The 17,118-nt window shown below is 52.4% G+C and overlaps 1 long non-coding RNA gene across 1 annotated transcript; it reads right to left on the bottom strand.

Moving 5' to 3' along the window:
- Nucleotides 1-4,881: 4,881 nt before the first annotated feature.
- On the bottom strand, nt 4,882-16,961 carry LOC101154383 (uncharacterized). Its single transcript, XR_010130061.1, has 2 exons — nt 16,527-16,961; nt 4,882-5,590 (listed from the first exon to the last, which is right to left on the bottom strand). It is a non-coding gene; the product is annotated as an uncharacterized lncRNA (long non-coding RNA).
- Between the last annotated feature and the right edge of the window lie 157 nt (nt 16,962-17,118).

Raw genomic sequence — 17,118 nt, 5'->3', positions numbered from 1 at the left:
CACAGCCCTGTGTGCTAAGAGGGAAGCTGGCCTTGTGTATGGGGCGGGACGGGCACCCAAGGGCCCCGTGGCCCTCCCTTTTCTTCCCCATGTGGCTGCCCCGCCCCAGAGGCGCTCCTGCCACCCGCCCCTCCGAGGGGGGTGCCTCCAGCCACTTGTCCACAGCCTCGGGAGTCCCCACAGCAGAGGCAGCCATGGGAGGGTGAGTTCTGAGGAGATTGGGATCCTCTCCAGGGATGAGGGAGCCAGGCTGGAGGGGCTCTGTGGGGAGCGGGGAGACTTCGCTGGGGGACTCTGCTCCTGCTGATAGAAGAGAAGAGGAGCGCGCTATGGGCGTCTAGTGAATTGAGGCTGATAGAAAAGAAGGGGCCCCTGGCCAGGCTCCATGCTGAGGGCCTGGCGTGTTTGTTGCTTTTGAAGACAGAGAGCCTGCGGCGGGGAAGCTGGCGGCTCCTTCTTCCTCCCTCAGCTTGTCCCTTTGCCCTGACCAGACACCTGGTGGGGCTCAGAGTTAATGGGGTCACAAGGGATCTGCCAGCTCAGGAAAGAAGAAGGTGAGCAACAGGGACAGCTTCGGTTCTCCCATTCGGGGCGGGGTGGCCTCGGGCAGGTTACCCCATGGCTCTGCTCCTGAGCCTCCTCCCTGGGAAACTGGGCCAACACCTCCTACCTCACGGGCAGGCCGTGAGAACCAAACCTCAGAGTCATTCGCCACCAGGAAATGCAAATGAAAGCCACGGTGAGATGCCACCACATGCCCACGGCGACAGTGACAGACAATCAGTGCTGGCCGGAACGGCAGCTGCCCCCCCAACCTCCCCGCTCCTCTCTGGCGGGAACGGAAAACAGCGTAGCCCCCTTGGAAAACAGTTTGACCGTTTCTCAGAAAGTTCCACATCATCTCCTTATACTAGATGGGAGAAGAGTGTGTGATGAATGATTCCATTCAGATAAGTTTCTAGAAAATGCACCCTCATCACAGTGACAGAGGCAGATCAGAGTCTGCCTGGAGAGAGAGGGTGGGCAGGGGCAGGAGGGATGGGCGACAGAGGGGCACATGGCTTCAGGGGGCAGTTTCACAGGTGTAGACATGTCAAACTCATCAAATTGTACTGCTTCATTAAATGTCAGTTATACCTGGGTAAAGCTGTAGAAAATATCTTTTTGGAGGCAATAAAGGGCGGATTTACACTGAAAAAAAAACGCAAGGCAAGTGAGGCACCTGGCACAGGACTGTTCAGTCGATGCCGACTGCTGAACATGTGAGCCCAGTTTCTCGCAACTTCCATTCATTCTTTCCTCCCAGAACATGGAAACGGAGCAAGGGGAGGGACAGGAGCTCTCAGCCCTGCCTGCAGGAGCGCCCAGAGACACGCATCACAGAACTGGGTCGGGGTGCTAGGCATCCAGGACAGGAGGGCCTCGCAGACACCCAGAAGGTTCGGAGGAAGCAGCTACAGTTTCCAGAATGTGTCAGGCTCCCTGGTGCTTCTGAGCGTCTGCAAGTGTGGCCCCCCTGCCTGAAACACCGCCACCCTCCTGCTGGTCTGGCCACCTCCCAGTCAGCCTTGTCCAGTTACCTTTTCCTGCCTCACTTCCCCACAGAGCGAGTGTGGCTGCTCTCAGCTCTCCCAGCCCCTCACCCTTGGGCCTCTAGTTTGGCAGCTGTCACACGAGCTACAGTCACGACTGGTCTGTCACCCATTGCAGACGGGGCTCCTGGAAGGGTGATGCTACGGCTCCCCCGGCCTCTAGCACGGGGCCCAGCACAGAATGGGAGCTGAGGAAATGTTTGCAGCAAGAGAGAAAACTGCTTCACAGTGTGTGTTATGAGTTGAACTGTTTCCCCCAAAAAGATATGTTGAAGTCTTATGACCTGAATTGTGTTTCTCCAAAATCCATATGTTGAAGCCCTAACCCCTGTACCTCAGGATGTGACCGCATTTGGAGAAAGGGCCTTTAAAGAAGTCGTGTAATTAAGTTAAAATGAGGTCATGTGGGTGGGCTGTAATCCCATCTGCCTGGAGTCCTTACGAGAAGGGAAGATATGGACATAGCCATGCCCGGAGGAAAGGCCAGGTGAAGACACGGGGAGGAGACGTTCCTCTGCAAGCCAAGGAGAGAAGCCTCGGAAGAAACCAGCCCTGCGGACCCCTTGGTCGTGGACTTCCAGCTTCCAGAACTGGGAGAAATGCATTTCTATTGTTTAAGCCCCTGGGTCTGCAGTACTTTGTTATAGCAGTCCCGCAAACGAATACAAAGTCCTAACCCCCAGTGCCTCTGAAGCACCCTTATTTGGAACTAGGGTCATTGCCGATGTGATAAGTTAAGATGATGTCATACTGGAGTAGGGTGGGTCCTGGTCCAATATGAATGTATCCTTATAAAAAGGGGAAATTTGGACACAGACACACACACAGGGAGACCGCCATGTGGACACGAAGGCAGAGATTCAGCTGACGCGTCTAGAAGCCCAGGAATGCCAAAGGTGGCCAGAAAACCACCCAGAGCTGGGGAGGCCTGGAATAGAGTCTCCGTCACAGCCCCAGCAGGAACCATCCCTGCTCACACCTTGGTCAGAGACTTTTGGCCTGCAGAACTGCAAGGCAGTGAATTTCTATTGTTTCAAGCCACCTAGTTTGTGGTACTTTGTTAGGGCAGCTCTGGCAAACTAACAGAATATGGGAGATTAAAATATCATCTCACTGCAAGTTCATCCCAACAAGGGGTTCTGCCGGCGGCAGCACAAAGCTACCATGAAAACACCTAATTATGAGAAATGAGCTCCCAGACCCCCCTGCCCGTCACTCCCTGATCTTATCAACTTCTGCCCCCTCCACTCGCACGGACAACTGGTTTACCTGTCTGTGTCGCCCCCAAGCCAGCCACCCCCAGAACCATGCTCTGCCCATTGCTGGGCTCAGTAAATACTCTCACTTGCGGCTAAATCACCCATCCAGAATCATGCTCTGCTCCCTGAAATCCCAGACCCAGGCTGCACTGAGCCCTCCCACACGGGTACAAGAGCACATTTAGACCAAATTTCAGCAGGTCCAGGAAGGCCCTGGATGCCAAAGTTTGCACCTTCTGGTGCTTCCCGACATGCCACCCATGGCTGACTTGCATTCTCTGCCTTGGCTGGTACCTGTCCAGCTGCACACCTGATACGCCCCAGCTCTAAATAAGGAGAGGAACTAAACCCAGCACTGCCCTGTGGCAAGCTGTGGAGAAGGAACGGGAGTGGGTGGAGACGTACCTTCCTGCTCCATGGACGTGTGGTTAGGAAACACCATTCCCGGCCAGGAGCAGAAGCTGGGCTGGGGTGAGCCGAAGTCTCGGCCAAGACTCCTTGACCTTTAGGGAGTGCCTGAGATGCTACACAGCCAACAAGCTGCTGGGCCAGGGACAGTTGCAGAACCAGGATTGGCCTACTTTAGCCCCCTGCCCAGGGCTTGAATCCCCTCTGCAGTCTCCCTGCTTAGGGGACACCACTGTGTTTGAACACCTCAGCTGATATGGGACTGCTGGCATCTTTCCTGCCTGGACCTGAGAATGGCTGGCCAAGGCTGAGGCTTGGAGCGGCTCATTCCCTTCCAAACTTGCCCATATCCATGCAGTGGGCCACAGTTCCTGTCTGGGAGCCTCCCACTCCTGCAGGTCCTCCTCAGCAGCCTTCCCCATGGCTCTATGTAAAATTTCACCCCCATCCCTTTTTCCTGCCATATTTCTCTTCTTGTCACTTTCCACACTCTAAGTCCTGTTTGTGCATTTAACTGATAGCTTTTGGTCACCGTCTGTCTCCTCCCGTAGAGAGGCCGCCCTGGGAGGGAGGGTTTATTTGGGGGCTCGGGGTTGCTACAGCAGCACAAAGTCAGCAGCTGTGGCCTGACTGAATAGAAGAGAGGCTGGAGTGTTAAGTGGAGGTGTTTCTGCAGTGGGGCCACAACCACGCAGGGCTGGCTGGAGGGGGCTGGGCGGGGGTCCTACAGGGAGGTGATGGGTCTCTGTAGCTGCGCCGGGTCTCCGGCAGAAAAGGTTGCATTTCAGATCCGTGAGCTTCCCCTCATTCCAAACACTGGCTTCCTCCACTTCTTTTTCCTCCCCTGGAAATAATTGGAAAAATGATTCCTAAGCTGTCAGGAGAAAATAAAGAAACCATAGCGACCGATTCGCAGCCTCTCCTAAATCAGCCAAATGAGAAATAGATTTGGAACCACCTCTGGAGGGGGCGGCTAAGATCTCCAGGAAGGCAACAACCATAGATTGTGTTTCAGCAGGTGGGGAGGGGCAAGGCTGGGGGTAAGCTGCCGAAAGCCCGCCTCAGCCACCCGCTGCGCTTCCAGTCCCTTCCCTGGCTCAGGGCTGGCTAGAAAGACAGAGACGTTTCATGCGGGGCTCCGCAGATGGCAGGCGTTCCACACCCATTCCCTCACTTCTCTGGAAATAGCCCCGGGAAGTAGGCAATGTTACTGACTCCGTGTCACAGACCGGGAAATGCAGACCTGCCTTGGCCGCAGAGCTAGTTCATGGGAGGGGGATGGAACCAGTTCTCACGCTGACATTGGCCTGGTCCCCACAACTGTGCCTTTTCTGTTGTGTCCCCAGAATTTTAACATTCTCCAGCCAGACACAGGCCAAGACCGACAATGCTTCACTTGGTGAAGACCATTTTCTGTTCCCCCAGCAGCCTCCGTGACCGCGGGTGGGCCATGCGGTCAAGTAATCCTGAATTTACCTCCCAGTGACATTGTGTCTTTGAGTCATCATCAGGCTTCTTTCAGGGCAGACCCACGGGACTGTGTAGAAAAGGGCTTGAAGGAGGAGATTTGTGCCGGAGCCCCTGGTGCTGTCAAAGTCGAATAACACATACAGACAAATCTCTAAGTTTAAAGTGTTTTATCTGGGGAGCAAGAATTTCAGTTTGGGGCATACGCACAGACTGGGTGGCCTTCAGTATGTCCAAAGAGCAAAGAGAAGGTTGTAGGTTTCATAAAAATGAGAAATGTTACGGATTGTTAGGAAAGCAAGTTCATTAGCACTAGCAACGTTTTGGGGATCCGGCAAGCTCTGATTGGTGAGTGGGTGAAACTAGTCTTAGATTTCCGCAGGTTGTTTCTGTAGCTATTAGATCAAACCGGTTTCAGGTTGCAGCACTTGTTCCAGCAGCCAGGGTTGGAGACAGTTATACTCTTGGAGCAATGTTACGTGGTCCAAGTGCTTTTTCCCGTGGTCTCATAACTCTGCTTGGCTATGACAACAGTGACCTTTGTATGATCAACTTTCACAGTGGCCACAGGAGAGCCAGATTTGAGCCCATGCCCATGCCTTCTGGCTGGCTTTCTCTCCCTTGCTCCTAGCAGGGCAATGCAGGGTGAGTGACAGAAGTGGACTCAGCTACAGGCAACATCGAGTGATCTAGGTTCCAAGTATGGCACTTTATCCATTGTCTTATCAACATAAAGATACAGCGCTTTGAAATTTTGTCGAATTCAGGTTTGAGCAGCCTGATGCAGAAATTCCTGGGTCAGGGACTCCAGGGCGGGGAGTTGGAGGGGTGAGCTGGCTGCAAAGTCTCTGGTCAATGTGGGTTCTGGAAAAGAAAGAAAGAAGGAAGGGAGTCTCCTCACTTCACCTCTCTGGTCTCTCAAACAGTGTCCACCGTTCTGAGCCCTCAGCTGCCTGTAGCTCTTTACAGAACAGACCCCACCCTGCTTTGTATCCAACTTTGTATCCAGCATCTCAGATGTTGCCACAGGGGGCAAAACCAGGGGTTGGGTGACTCCCTAGCCAGAACTCCAAGGCTACACACAGCTATTTAGACAAAAGAAGCGTGCTTATTTATTTGCTTTAGGATGCGATTTCATGAGTGACATTTAGCATTTGTTGAGCCCCTATGTTTACAAAGTGCTTCCACCCACATGGTCTCATTGGACCACCTGTGAGGGAGCACAATGTGACCTCCACCTTAAGGACTGAGGGTGGGAGTTGGCCAGGAGCCCAGGACTGTCCAACTCCTATTCTAGGGGGTTCTTTACATCCACAGAGGTTTTGAAACCCAGGAGCGTGCCTTCCGGAGCACTTAAATTGCATTTGATGTTTAATGACTCTTATTTACTTATCACAAATACAATTTTTAGTGATACGAGAGCCAAGTCACAAAGACTAGATTAAACATGTACTCTCTTCTGTTGCATTGGCTTCTCTACATCATGGTAACAGGTTGTCAGGTTCAACTGCAGCATTGCTGTTAGAGGCAAAGGTAGGCAGGAAGCTCATTCTTGCAATCCCTAGAACTTCAGTAAAAACTCAAAGATATCTATTTTTTCCTTTCCCTAGAATTTTCGGTGTTCTCACTAACCAGATACTATTAGCTTTATTTTGCATCCATTCATTTACTGAAGCCTACATGTGTTTCAGTAACTATGCTAAAAGATTCTGTTTGTCCCTATTTGAGGGCACTCTTAGTTCAGTGGGAGTTGGTGGCAGTGGCAGATATGTACAGTTACAAGGTGATGCAATGACAGTGACAGGCAGAGGGAGGTCTGGGAGCACAGAGGGGAGGCACCTAATCCAGCCTGGTTATATCAGGGAGGGCTTCTTGGAGCAGGTGACATCTGAGTTTCTCAAAGGAGAAGGTAGCCAAGGGAAGGAAAAGAAGATGCAGGAAGTAGAGAGAGGCTGTTGAAGGAACTGGGGCACGGGAGCATTGGGTACTCAAACAAGGAGTGGTTTGCGAAGACGGACCTTAGGGAACACAGTGGATGTGGGAAAAGCTCAGCCCAGCCCTCTGTCATGGGTTTTGTATGCTGAGCCACTGGGAGACTTAAAAAAAGAAGACCTTTTATAAAGAGCAGTTTTAGGTTTACAGCAAAATTGAGCAGAAGGTACAGAGAGTTCCCATAGATCCCCTGCCCCCACCAGAGTTGTACATTTATTACAATAATAAGCTTGCATTGACACATCATGATCATCCCACTGGAAGATTCTGAGCAGGGAAAACATTTTCACATTACCTTTTACAAAGTCTTCTTCCTGGCACTGAGTCACAGTCGTTTTTAAACAATTAATGGTGTAGGTTGCTACTTAGCATTTCCCCAGAGCAAATGTTTCTATGATCTCCAAAAGACAGAGGCTATGATGTCTTCTTGCCCCACCCTGTAGATCTGTAAACCTAGAACAATGGCTGGTCATAGCAGATGCTTAGAAAGTAGAGGAGGGTAGAGGTGGGAGGAAAGCAGGGGTAGAAAGAAGGAGTAGAGGAGGGTAGAGGCGGGAGGAAAGCAGGGGTAGAAAGAGGGAGTAGAGGAGGGTAGAGTTGGGAGGAAAGCAGGGGTAGAGAGAGGGAGGGAGGAAGATAGCCACAAGGTCTCTTGGGTATTTCAGAAACATCATTCTGGCAGCAAACAGAGGAAAGATGGCAGAGGGTGTGGCTTGTGGTCAGTGACAGGAGACTACTGTCATGCTCCAGGTGCAAAGTGCAAGTGGTATGAGTAGGTGGCCGTGGTGGAGAGGAGGGGACATCGAAAAGGTGGGATCTACCCCACCAGGTGCCTGAGGGCATGAGTGCAGTAGAAAACCACCGGGAAGGTTTCGAGGCCCAGGCCCAGCTCTCAGTCTTCTCTGAACCATTGAACTAGAGGGAGAGTTTGTAAGGACTCCAAAGGGAAAGAGAACACGGGAGGGAAGGAGGGTTGGGGAGGGTCAGGTAGGATGCTTAAGTTGGATTGAGTTTGAAATATACAAACTAAGAAAAATGTCAGATGGTTCTTGTTTATTGTCTAAAGAGTAGAGGGGAGAAAAACAGAAAACAGACGTTTATGTTGTTGGGTGTTAGATAAAAGGCCCTGTGTCCCCTGCTTCCGAGTGAGAATGACGATGTGCCGTAGGATTACAGGGCCCTTTGGAGGTTCTGTCTGCAAGATAATCTGTTTGCAGATGAGCTCCAGGCACGGGGAAGGTGCGTGGTGTCAGCGTGGCTTGCTGATCTCACAGCAAGCCATTTCAGGGATGCTGGGACGGAAGCCGCCCTCCCTTTCCTGCCTCTGCTTCCAAGTTCTTTCTCTGCAGCCCTGTCAACGCGACGCCTTTGCTTCGTAGCACATCTCCTAATGGGCTCTGGCGGCGCTGAGGCAGCCTTCATATTCCATTTGTTCCTTGGATAATAAGCTTAGCCTCGAAGCCAAAAGAGAAAGCCCTGATGACTATTAAATACACATGCACGGGGCTGACTGCTCCCCAAAACCTCCAGTTGGACATCGCACCAGCTCAGCAAGACCATTTGCATCCAGGCCAATGGCCCTCTGTGACTAACAGAAATCCAGCTCTATCTTGGCAAGGAAGGCCTTCAGTACGCAGCATTAATTTGGTTTGCACAGTGGGATGGAACACATCTTTAGTTCCTTTTAGGGAACTGACTGACGCTTTCTCCAAAGGGTGCTTCCTGGGGCCTCCCAGACATTGGAAATGCTGGGTGTAACTCATCTCAGGGGCTCCCTAGTCCCAAGCACGATCTGCCTTATTTTTTTTTCCCAGTTTTACCGCTCAGAGAAGATTGTGATGACGAGGTCACCTGAATCCTAATAACGCTTCAAGTCATCATTAGGGCTTGATGCATTTGGCCTGGCATGGACAGCACCGCTGCAGCTCACAGCCAGGATGATTCTGTCTGGCTTCCCCCTCCACACCAGAAGTCTGGAAATGCAGCCTGTTCTTTTCCATTTGGAGTCCTGGGATCTGGGTTATTATTGCCAAAGGCAAAGGAATGAGTTTCTAGAATTATCACTTGGAGGAGCAATGCACCAGGGAGTAAACCTAGGAAGTTTCCAGAAAGCTAGAAGGTGATTATCTCCACAGTGTACTCTGAATGTGAAAACCCAACTAACAGAACATTCGGACGTAAGTGCAGGACTCCTCAGCCTGTCTCCACCAGGACTTTTAGTCAGTCTAGGAGGGCAAGAAAGATCACTTCAATTTTAGGATCTTACTGCACTCTTGGGGCAAAAATAAGCCTGTGGCCTTCAGGGGTCTCCAAGACACCTGCTCAATAAGGATGTTTAGTCTCAACCTCCAGAATGAACTAGGCTCAATTCAAATAAAATTGGTGAGGACCCACTAGTGCCAGGTGGGAGGTGACTAAGGTGGTTATAGGGGAAGGGATGTCCTCAGTCCTATGGTCATGGGCTTGCTAGCTGGGCCCTCACCCCAGAGAGCAGTCGCCCAGGGGCTGCAGCAACAGAAGGCCTTCCCCACTGTTAAAGCCTAAGGCCTTGTCCGGGAAGACTAAGGCCTGGAGGAAATCACCTGGCGAAGAACCGGGACTAAAGGGCTGTGCTTTGTGCCAGGATCAGGCATTTTCCAGGTTTTCTGAGCAGATCGTGTGGTACATGGGCAGGGCCAGCACATACGGTTGTGCATATTGTCCACTGTGCAAGGACATCCAGCTGAAAGGTGAGCAAGGGCTAGATTCCAGCATGCCTGCCGCTCACCACACTGTGTGCCCATGGTGTTGCGTCTGTCCAGAAGGGGCATCCTTCTCTAAGTCACACAGACAGACCCTGTGGGCTCGTTAGGGCCCTGGACATGAGGAGAATGAAACACCCCAGGGAAGGGGTCAGCGAGATTTGGCTGAGCAGCACAGGGCTGCAGACAGGATGGAAAATACTCCCTTTACCACACTGGCTGCCTTGCCTTTGGTGCTTTGGAAGGGAATTGCAGGAATTAATAACCAAACTCACTCTATTCCATTCCTAGCACCTTGTACACATTCATGGCCATATTAACTCTACCTATGCCTCCTCCTGGGCTTGCGTGCAGTTATTCCCAGCGAATCCCTGCAGGTGCTGTAAGAGACAGATCTCTGCACAGGCGGCTCGTCCTGCCAGCTGGAGTCAAGGTTATCTCATCCAGGCTGGCCAAAACCCATAAGCAGCCCTCTTTCAGAATTCTGCCTGCTGTGCTACCTAAATATAGTTCATGTTACCTGTCTTTTAAAAATATTTCTAGCCTCTCTTTTTTCCCCTGTATATTCATGATTTAATTTTGTATACCACTTTTTTCCGTTGCTACATGCTAAGCATTTTCCATAGTGCCACGTCATTTCCACACTGCCCTGTGTCATTATGGCCGTATTATCGCCAGCTAAGCAGGGCTCTGTAGTCTGACTAATCATTATCAAATGGTTTACTTAGCAGACACATGTCCCCCTGGTAGGAAATGTTAAGTGAGGGGTAGAAGATCTCTCCTCAACTCTGTTCTATTCAACATTTTTGCTGATAGCCAAGATGAAGGTGTAGCATGCAGACCACTCAACAAATTGGCAAAAGACACAGACCTGGAAAGGGTAATACATTGTTTGGACAAAGTAATCAAGATTCAAGATTGCCCAGCAGTGCTTCCCTGGAACCTGCTTCTTACCTACCCCTATCTGCATAGGGTTTTGTCAGAAAACATTTTAAATGGTCCACTTTCAAGGCATGATAAATCTAAGCACTGGCAGCCAGCCTGTGAATGTAACAAATGGCACAGCTCATGCACCTAGAAGGTCTTGATAAACAAACAGAATGTAGAAGAGGGGTCAGCCCATAAAAGGGAAGAAAGTTCTATTATTGGGAAATTGAAACTTAAGAGGGGAAGAGGACAGGGTATAACCTTATAAGGGGGATAATGGCACTTAGGCAACATCCAGGAAGATTGTCACCCCACAGTACTCAACCATGAGGAACTGGGGGAGGGACTTGTGTGCTAGGAGATAAATTACCTGCTGTAGCTGCGCCAGGTGTGCCTGCCTACCAGCCACCCGATCTTGCAAGACCTCTATTAAAAGTCTCACTTTTGCTGTTCTTTGTTCTCTGAGTCCATTGTTTGGGTTTGCACAGGTGAGCGTGTTTCTCACAGTTTTACTCAGCAGCCACAACCACAGCAGGTGGCTCATTGGTGCAAGGTGGGCAAGAGACCCGAACTGGGCCAGAGAACCTTCCTGATGATTCTGGAATTGGGGCTTACAGATTCCAGGCATCTCCAGGTGGCTTGAGGATAGCACATCAGCTAGGGAGACACTGTGGCTGTGTTTTGTCTTGTGACCCCAAAGTGGAGGAGGCTGGCTGGGAGAGAGACTCAGTGAGAAGGAAGGTGCAGAGAAAAGCAAGAGAAAAGAGAGGCAACTAGAACCCTGCTTCATTTGTTCCTGAAGCCCAGTCACATTTCTGCCCCCTTATTCAGAAAGTCCATATCATGAGAATACAATCCCTCAGCCTGGGCTGGCATCTGTGTTCATTGCAGCTGAGAAGGTTCCAGTGAAGCCAGCAGGCAGAAGATCTGCAGTCTTGGTCTCCAGTTGACTCAAAGTTCAACAGAGTCAACAGGCTACGGAAGAATCAAGCCCCAAATTGGGGGAAAGACCACATTTGGAGGGTAACAGTTTTGGTGTGACCTCAGCAAACAGTAGGATGCCTGAAGAAGTCCCCTGGACAGTAAAATCAGGCTCTACACTCAAGGGCTGAAAGAATTAGATAAATTTTGGCAGAAGAAGGGAAGAAGATTTGGCAGAAAGACACATTTGTCATATAGGGTGTGGAGAACCAAGGTCAGAACTAGGACAAACAAATGAAAGATGCCTGAATGCAAATTTTGGCAAGTTTTTTTCTAGCAGGTATCTGCTAGAGTGGATGGGGTTTCCTGGGAAGAGGCAGCCAACAGGCAGGAGTTTTAGCAGAGGCTGGGTGGCCGCACGTTGGGTAGGTGAACCTCCTGAACAGAGGTGGTTGGACGCATCCAACCCCAGCCCATGGTTCTGGGGTTGGTGTGAAGTGGCATTTTCCCTCTCTTCTGTAGACTGAGAAGTGACCTTCTAACAGATGTTTCAGAAATCCCAGGAGTAGAACGTTTGGCTTGAACTCCTCCTCCCAGGCAGTCCCTCATTTAGGGAATCACCCCAATGGAAGCAGCAAAGGAAGCTTTCTCTGAGTGAAGGGCAGTGCCCACAGTGGCCTGCCAAGAGTATGTGGCCCTCCCTGACTGTCCCTACCTCTGGTGGGAACCTAGAGGGGGCGGGAGGACATATGAGTAAGTGCACCCCCTAAAGGACACGGGGGCTGTTGCCTTGCAGAGGGTCACATGCTGGGCTTGCCTGGCGAACTGGAATCTCTCAATTCAAAGTCCACAGGCAGACAGGGAAGTAATTTCCTAGAAATTAAGTCTGAACACTCCACAGCCTCTCCTCAAAGAGTGAATATGGGCCGGCAGCTGGGGCACACGGGGGCCTCGTGTGTGCATGTGTAAGGGTGTGTACTGTTATGTGTGTGCACATCCTCACACACGTACACACCCTCACACATGTACATACGCTTATGTGTGCACATACCCTCACATCTGCACACACACACCTGCCTCTACACACCCACATGTGCACACGCTCACACACCAGGGCACCTCAGAGGAAGACTTCTTCTCTTCTGAGGAAGTCGGGGAAGCTCCTGGCAGGAGAGTTGAGCTGGGCCGGCCTGAGGCCTGCAGGCCCAGGAGGCTGAGGACTGGGAAGTGGTGCAGGGCCCAGCAAGCTGCAGAAACCTGCCCCCAGGCTGGGCATGTCAGCACAGTGACCATGCAGCAGCAGCCCTGCAGGCAGGGGCTCCCTCCCCAGCCCAGAAGGTTCCCTATAGGGTGCAGAGCGGCCGGCCAGCCCTGGGCCCACTCCAGTTAGAGCTGAGCCAGCAGTGTCTGTACTCCACCAGCCCTGCCCCCGTGGCCCAGGCTTGTTGCTTCCTCCTGCTCCTGGAGCAGGGCCCTGACTTGTTCACACCTCCCAGGCTTGTCCCCCACCTCTCACTCGGTTCCCAACACTGTCCACAGACATTCTTTTAAAGGAGACTTTGCTTGCATCACTGCCCTGCTTAAAACTCAACAGTGACCCATTCCTCAGCCAAAAAGCAGGTCTTCTTCAGCCTAGCATTTTAGGATACTAACACATTTCTCAAGCCCCGATCTGAGTGCTTTTACATACACAGTTGACCCTTGAACAATACAGGTCCACTTATGCACAGATTTTTCTCAATCAATGTCATACCATACACCCGCCCTTCCTGCCTCCCCTCCCAGCCTCCCCTCCCATCTGCTCTACCTCTTCTGCCTCTGCCACCCCTGAGACAGCAAGACCAACCCCTCCTCTTCCTCCCCCTCCTCAGCCTACTCAATATGAAGACAGCAAAGATGAATCTACTTCCCTTTAATGAATGGTGAGCATGTTTTCTCTTCCTGATGATTTTCTTAATAACATTTTTTCCTCTCCAACTTACTGTATTGTAAGAATACGGTGTGTATATATTATATATACTGTATAAAGTATGTATTAATCAACTGTTTATGTTATCAGTAAGGTTTGTAGACAACAGTAGGCTATTAGTTAACTTTGGGGGGAGTCTAAGGTTATATATGGATTTTTTTTTTTTTTGAGACAGGGTCTCCCTCTGTCACCTGGGCTGGAGAGCAGTGGCATAATCATGGCCCCCTGCAGCCTCGACCTCCTGGGCTCAAGCAATTCTCTCACCTCAACCTCCTGAGAAGCTGGAACTACAGGTGCATGCCACCATACCAGAGTGTTTTTATTCTACTGTTTGTAGAGACAGGGTCTCCCTATGTTGCCTAGGCTGGTCTTCAACTCCTGGGCTCAAGTGATCCTCTCACCTCAGCCTCCCAAAGTGCTGGGATTACAGGTGTGAACCACTGCGCCAGCCTTTACATGGATATTCAACTCCATGGGGGTGGGGGCCAGTGTCCCCTAATCCCCGCTGTTGTTCAAAAGTCAACTGTATTTGCCTCTTCGTCCCCACAATCACCCCCTTGAAGTAAGTATTATTATTATGATTATCTGCATATTATAAGTGAGGGAACTCAGGCAGGAGGAGGAGGTCATCACTTGCCCACTAGCACAGACAACAGGGGACGGATCCAAATTCAAACCCAGACAGTCTGACATCTCAGCCCACACCCTTGCAGCTCAAAGTGTGGTCCCTAAACCAGCACATCAGCATCACCTGAGAGCCTGTTAGAAATGCAGAGGCTCAGGCCCCCCAACCCTACTGAGTCAGGAAGGTCCCCAAGATCTGAGAAGCTCTGCTTGTGCTTCAGAGCCAGGTCCCCTCTCACCCACCTGCCTCAGCCCTGTCAGCCCCCTGCCTTTGCTTGTGCCGTCCTTCAGCCTGGAGCTCTCTGCCCCGGTGTGTGGACCCTCCAGGCCCCCCACCACGTCCACAAGTAGCTCACGTGCTCCCTCCTCTTCTGACCTCCCTGGTCTGTGGCTCCCCCATCCCCTAGGGAAGGATCAGTCCCTCCCACCCTGAGCTCTCGACGCAAGGTCGTGCCTCGGTTATTGTTCTGACATTGCAGAGGGTATTTGTGAGTGAGTTGGACTTGACGAGTTCCCCTTTTTGTGTGAATGCATGCGTGAATACACACACCTTGTGCTCCTCGTGGAACAGGAGAGCCGGCCTCTGAACCCCAGTCCCTGTACCTGTCAGCCGGGGCTCCCCTCCTTCTCTTTCCCACCTCCTTGAATCCAACTCTGAGGACCTTGGTCTTATGTTGTCCTACATGCCTGGCCTGATCCCTAATGAAGCCCTTGATCTCAGAACTCAATGCATCATTCCCCACCAGCCAGGAGGAGCCGGACAGCTTTGCCTGCGTTTTGCCTTTCCCTTCTGATACTCTCCCCTTGATCTCAAGCCCTGTCGGTAGCAAAGGGCAAGCAGGGGCCTCCCAGCAGAGCAGCTGGTGCCCTTCGCCACTGGTCACCCCTCCCTGCCCCAACACCCGGCCTTGGTGGCTGAGGGTGATTGGGAGGGGTTGGCTGGGCAGCAGCAGCCAGCACAGAGGGCCCAATCTGGCCCGAGAGGCAGGTGGGCAGAGCGCTGGAGGGAGCAGGCAGGAGAAGAGCAAAGGCTTGGGAGCTGAATCCTGTCTCCACAGCGTCCCCTGCGGCCTCACTCCTCAGCACTTTGGCTGCCTCCTTCTCAGCTGGGGAGAATGAGACAGCCCACGAGGCTGAGGCCATTATAAGGATGAGAGGAGGCGGCTCGTGTCAAAAGAACTGAGTATTTAGCCAATCGCCATTTGATGGACTTCTGGACAGTCAGAACTGGAGTTCATAAGGAATCATTACCAGGCAGGGAAGCTGTGTCCCGTGCAAGGGGGCACGGCCAGCTGTTAACAGAATGAGACGACGCTTCTTGCATCCTGTCGTCCTGCCCGTGGCCCTCTGTGGCTCCCCTTCGTGGATTAGGAAAATGGAATCAGGGTAGCGCCTCGGGAGAAAATGCTGTGGATCCCAGGGCCAAAGCTCGTTGTGCCCTTGGTGAGCTGTTTGCCGTGAGGAGAGCCCAGCAAAGATGGCTCCCAAGTCGTCTCCTTCAGCCACCACTGGGCCTGGACATCCCTAGAGAGTGGGCCAAAGCCGGGTCATGTTCCTGTCGTTGGGGAAGTGGAAAAAAAGGGGCTGCCATCCCGCCTCTCTGACAAACACAGGGAGGTGCCCCCGCGCCTCCGCCACTCTGCCAGGGATACAGACAGACACTCAGGAAGCACCACAGGCCCCAAGAGGCACAGGCACACTGACAAAAGCAAACCCATACCGGGGACACAGATACCACACACATTTAGTCATCGCTGGCAGCTCCCAGGTGCCAGAGACTCTCACAGAAGCTCAAGGACTCGAATGAGGTGTTGGTGTGTTTAACACCCATGCCCCCCGCCACACACACCTGTGTATGCCCACACGCTGCCACTCTGACCTGTGGGTGGGGGCAGGCACGTGAGTGGGCACTGAGTCTTGGCCTGAGCAGGTGTGTGGGTGTCCCCCCTGCACTAAAATGGGCAGCTGGAAAGGAGGGTCAGGCTCAGGTGCGCAGAGCACAGTGGCCCTGAGCGGGGGTTGGGGGCGTTGCCATGGAGATGAGAGCCAGAGACGCAGCACTGCAGGCGAGCTCCGCGTGGGCGGCTGCTGAGCCCGCAGATCCACAGATCTCGGGAGGGACTGGGCAGTGCTGGAGGCTCAGGGATGGGAGCGGGGGGGGGGGCTCTTGAGGTGGGGGTGAGGCTGAGGAGCTCTGGAATGGTCATGAATTTGTGGTCTTGGCTGGGAGCACAGACTATGGGGCCTCTGCCTCCCCCATCAGTGCCACTCACTCCCACTCCTGTCCCCCACCAGCAACTGTGCTGAGCTCACAGCCAGGGCAAAGCTATCAGGGAGGGCGAGCAGAGGCGGGGAGCTAAGGATCGTGGCTGGTTTTAGGAAAACGGCTGAGGAGGGTCTAGCTGATTCTCCCCACCTCCTGGCATCACCTGACCTCTCTTTCTTTTCCACTGGTCCCTCCTTTGCAGCCTAGTGGAATGGGAATCACACAGGACTGGGAGTCAAACAGTAAATCAGGATGCCGGTCCCTGTCAACCAACTCTGGGACCGTGAGCAACCTGCCCAGTGAATCTCAACCTGGGTCTTCACATCTGTAAAATGGGATGAGGAACCCTGATCAACGTACCTCCAGAGCTGCTGAGAAGGTCAAATGACTCTCAAGAAATTCAACTGGACAGACATGGACAGACGCTTACTATGCACCAGCACGCCGTGGCGCTCCAGGGACGGAGAGAAGTACACTCTTGCGGAGCTCACCAGTGAGTGGGTGGGAGATGAGCGCGTGCAAACAAGACAGCTCGGATAAGCGCCAGGACTCAGCCTGTTCCAGCAGCTCCTGGGAGTGCCTGCTAAGGGCCAAGTACCGGGATACAAACAGGCAAGAGCAGCAGAGGAGCCCAGGGACTGCATGGGATTCAAATCACGAAAGAGCAGCGGCCTCCCCCAGAGCAGCCCTCAAATGCATCCGTCTCATTCATCCTCATACACCGCCAGGTGGAGCCACTGAATGCTCTCCCCATTTTACAAGTGAGAAAGCTGTGATCAGAAAGAAGAAACAGCTGTCCCAAGTGCAAACGAACCCTGGGAAGAGGTGGAGCTGGGATTTGACTCCTGTCTGGCAGGTCCCAGAGTCCCTGCTTTGGGCCACTGAGCTCAACTGCTTCTCCTGGCCTCACCCTTCCATGTGCCTATGGCCTCTGGGAGGGAGCTGCCTGGTG

Source organism: Gorilla gorilla, chromosome 12 (genome assembly GCF_029281585.2).
Source record: "Gorilla gorilla gorilla isolate KB3781 chromosome 12, NHGRI_mGorGor1-v2.1_pri, whole genome shotgun sequence".
NCBI lineage: Eukaryota > Metazoa > Chordata > Mammalia > Primates > Hominidae > Gorilla > Gorilla gorilla.
The sequence above is the reverse complement of the archived record's forward strand: the minus strand, read 5'-3'. Positions and strand labels throughout refer to the sequence as shown.